At 33.9% G+C, this 4,753-nt stretch overlaps 1 non-coding gene across 1 annotated transcript; it reads right to left on the bottom strand.

The window, feature by feature from the left end:
- Positions 1 to 4,318: 4,318 nt before the first annotated feature.
- LOC131180481 (small nucleolar RNA R71) lies at positions 4,319 to 4,425 on the bottom strand. Its single transcript, XR_009149249.1, has one exon. It is a non-coding gene; the product is annotated as a small nucleolar RNA R71 (small nucleolar RNA).
- Positions 4,426 to 4,753: the final 328 nt, after the last annotated feature.

Raw genomic sequence — 4,753 nt, forward strand, 5'->3', positions numbered from 1 at the left:
GATATGGCATGGAAGAAAACCAAGTCTTAAACATGTTAAGATTTTGGGTTTTCCAGCTTACATTAAAAAGCTGAAGACTGACAAATTGGAAACCAAATCAGACAGGGGTCGATTTGTTAGGTATCCAAAAGAAAGTGCATGGAAGAAAACCGAGTCTTAAACATGTTAAGATTTTGGGTTCTCCAGCTTACATTAAAAAGCTGAAGACTGACAAATTGGAAACCAAATCAGACAGGGGTAGATTTGTTAGGTATCCAAAAGAAAGTTTTGGATATTATTTTTATTTGCCTACATCACAAAAGGTTGTGGCAAGTAGAGATGCCATATTTCTTGAACAACAGTTTATTCAAGAAGGTGGCAAAGGAAGGCAAATAGAGTTAGAATTAGAGAATTTTGACCAACTAACAAATCAGATGGATATAGATCCATCTAGTCAACCTATGCCTATTGATGAAACATCTACAGTAATTCCTCGCATATCAACCGGGATATCTCATCCACCAGAAATTAAGGTATGGTTTTCTTCATGCAGATGAATAAGAGTTATTTGCTCATGAAGAAATAGATCATGGAGATGATCCTTTTACCTATGAAGAAGCTATATCAGATATAGACTCTTCTAAATGGATTGAAGCTATGAAATCCGAAATTGATTCCATGCATAAGAACCAAGTTTGGGATCTTGTTGACCCACCTGAAGGTATTATACCTATAGGAAATAAATGGGTTTTCAAGAAGAAGATTGGTTCTGATGGAAAGTTAGAGACCTATAAGGCAAGGCTAGTAGTGAAAGGGTTTCGCCAAAGGCAAGAAATCGACTATGAGGAGACTTTCTCGCCTGTTGCCATGCATAAATTAATTAGGATTTTATTAGCAATAGCTGCATACTATGATTATGAGATTTGGCAGATGGATGTCAAAATAGCAATTCTCAAAGGAAACATTGATGAAAACATTTTCATGGAACAACCTAGGGGTTTTGAATCCCAAGATAGTTCCAAGAAGTGCAAGCTGAAATAATCCATTTATGGGTTAAAACAAGCTTCAAGGAGTTGGAACATCCGTTTTGATGAAGCCATTAAGTCATTTGGTTTTATCAAAAATGTGGATGAACCATGTGTATATAAGAAGTTTAGTGAAAGTGCTATCACTTTCCTTATCTTATATGTAGATAACATTATGTTGATAGGCAATGATATAGGTATGTTGACAACTATCAAGGTATGGTTGTCAAATACATTCTCCATGAAAGACTTAGGGAAAGCAACCTATATTCTTGGAATTCTCATCTATAGAGATAGAGCGAAAAGAATAATTGGTTTATCCCAAAGTCTATACTTGGAAAAGGTGTTAAAGAGGTTTAACATGCTTGATTCCAAGAGAGGATTGTTACCAGTAAGACATGGTATCCATCTTTCTAAGGAAATGTCTCCAAAGACGCTTGAAGAAAGAGACAAGATGGCCAGGATTCCATATGCTTTGGCTATTAAAAGTTTAATGTATGCAATGTTGTGTACTAGGCCAGATATCACGTATTCTGTTAGTTTGACTAGTAGGTTTCAATCCAATCTAAGTTTGGAACACTGGATAGCTATCAAGAATATCCTTAAGTATTTGAGAAGAACTAAAGCTTTATTCTTGATTTATGAAGGTAGCGACCTACAATTGGATGGTTACACTGATTCTGATTTTCAATCAGATATTGATGATAGAAAGTCTACCTCTAGTTTTGTGTTCATATGTAATAGAGGAACAGTCAGTTGGAAGAGTTCCAAACAGAGTATGACTGCTGATTCCACTATAGAGGCCGAGTACATTGCTGCATCAGATGCTGCAAAAGAGGCTGTTTGGATAAAGAAGTTCATGACAAAACTTGTAGTAGTTCTTTCCATTGAGTTAGCAATTCCTCTCTACTGTGATAATAATGGATCATTCATACAGGCTAAGGAACCTCGATCTCACCAAAAATCCAAACACATAGAAAGGCGTTACTACATTATCAAAGAGATAGTTGGGCGAAGCGATGTAGTTATGTAAAAAATAGCATCAGCCGAAAATCCAGCTGATCCATTCACGAAGCCTATGTCACAAGCTTAGTAAGACCAACATCTTGAGAAGATGGGTCTAAGATATTGTAATGAATGGCTCTAGTGCTAATGGGAGATTGTTAGTAGGATGCCCTAGAGTATATCATTTTGTATGTATCTTGTACATATTTTATTAATAAAAGGCAATTTTACTTTTCTATTTATATAATCTATTTATGTGTATTTGAAAAGGTCCATTGATATTTTGTTAGAAATTTTATTCTTAAGTTGTTAAGAATATGAGTGATAGTATTTCTAGAACAAAGTATCATAAATTGGTTCACAATCGAGGATATTTCATAAAGGACATGACTTATCCAAAAAGATTGTATCATGTTTATTCCTAAGGTATTTATATGAGATATAAATAAGATAGAGTGGTGAGTCCCATGCCACATAATAAACATAATAGGCACTTATACATGATAAGTAGGCCAAACTAGTGACGCTTATGATAATTACATTAGTTTACTCTTGTCAATGCATTGTCATATATCATATCAGTGCATATAATCTTTAGACCTGAAGTAACATAGTTATCTTGTATATAAGTGGTTTGAGTTTGATACTGCTTTCATACTTATACTATGTATGGGTATATGGGCATTTGTTGGCTCCTAGTAGTTATATATGGAGATAGGTGTTGATCAAGATGGAATCTATTACCCTAAGTAAATAGGGATGAGATCCTATGTTCATTTAATTATTCTTGATGATTTAAGTTCCTGGTTAGGACAGATAGATTTAGTCAGAAAAAAGTTTCTAACAAAAAAATCTAATTAATCAAGAATTGAAATTAAAAGAGAACATAATGTTCATAGCAAATAGAGTTTGATATTAACCATGACTCCAGATGGAATTGAGATTTTGTAATGGAGAGATTCTAGTGCATGGTAATATATGATTAAAGGTTCATTTAAGGTATTCCTTATTACTAATTGGGCGGCCATGGTATGCTATGCTAGGTGTCAACCATGGTCTATGATGTACTTGAAATGTTTTGGAGAAATCATTTAAGGTAAGAAATAGTTCTAATGATATTATGGGATAATATCATTTATCATTGCCAATAAGTAATGAGCCTAGTAAGTCACACATCTACACAAGTTAATCACCAATTAAAATTTGATTTAATTGATTAATTAAATAGGTTTAGTTTGCAATAAGATTGCAAAGTCTCTAGCATGACTTGAAACCAAATCTAGATTATTGGATGTATATTATAGATTAAATTTATATTTAAATTGTTTAAATATAAATTTAAATGTGAGAGATTAATTAATGAAGATTAATTAATCAATTAATTAATATTTGATATTAATTAATTTGAAGAGAAGAAATTATAATTTTTGAAAATTACATGGTGACATGTGGCATCATGAGATGGTGACACATGTCACCACACAAGCTTGCCACTTGTCTTCCTATGATGGAAAACCACTTTTTTAATATTTAAATGGAGCTTGACACATGTCTCCATGGGATTAAGTCAACTAAGAACAAGATAGGATCTTGTAGTGACATGTGGCAAGGAATTAGTAAACTTTGACTTTTGTATATAAAGGAAAATGAAGAAAGAGAAATATTTTTTTTTTCTCCTTCTTCCCATCTTGGATAGCAACAAGAACTCCTCCCCTTCTCTTCATTTTCTCATCCAATTCAAGAAGAAAAACTTTGATTTTCTTTGAATCAAAATTGCTAAAAATTGTTTCTAGTGCTATATACATCAATTAAACCTCACTAAAACATAAACCCCTAATTACAAGTGGTTGGCAAAGGCTTGGGAAGTCAAATAGGGGCTGCCATTGGTGAGCTTGTGGTGGACAAGCTAGAGGGACTTCATTTGGGGTCCTAAAAGCATCCAAAGAGTGGGAATTCTATCAATTGTGCATCAAGAGATTAGTACTCAAAATCCCCCTTTAATTAGGAATTATTATGAATTAAATGTTAATTCACAATCTTAAATGGCAAATGAAAGTTTAAAGTATGTTAACATGTGTTTTAGTATGCAATTGAGCATTGAAAATTGATTAGGACCATAACACACTTGTATGATGCATGAAACCCTAGAATGGTTTTTTGAAATTTCAATGCTTTAAATGCCCTAAATCCATGCTTCCCCTCCTACAGCAAGAAAGTGGCTATTATCTCAATTTGCAGAATCATTCACCAACTGGGCCGATTTATCACAAAACATTTTAGCAAGATACTTTCCATTTGGGAAAACTGCTAAACTTATAGCTGAACTCAACACCTTTAGACAAAAAGATAATGAATCTATCTATCATGCATTGGAAAGGTATAAAGATCTTCAGAGGGAGTGCCCATAACATGGCATTCTGGATTGTCTCCTCATTCAAAACTTCTATAATGGTTTACTACCATCAACAAGGAGCACTATAGATTCAGCAACTAGTGGAGACCGAATGGACAAGACCACTACCAAAGCTTTTGAGCTCTTGGAAAGGGTTGTTTACCACAATTTTGAATAGTCGAATGAAAGAGGAGACATAAGGAGAACAGCTGGAGTACTAGAACTAGATGAACTCAGTATGATTAATGCTCAATTTGACCAATTGTCAAAGAGGTTTGATAGAATGCAAGCCAATGCAATAGAAGCTAGTAAACAATTCTATGACCACTATGGAGGAGGATACCAAACCTCA

The sequence above is a fragment of the Hevea brasiliensis genome, chromosome 5, assembly GCF_030052815.1.
Source record: "Hevea brasiliensis isolate MT/VB/25A 57/8 chromosome 5, ASM3005281v1, whole genome shotgun sequence".
Lineage (NCBI taxonomy): Eukaryota > Viridiplantae > Streptophyta > Magnoliopsida > Malpighiales > Euphorbiaceae > Hevea > Hevea brasiliensis.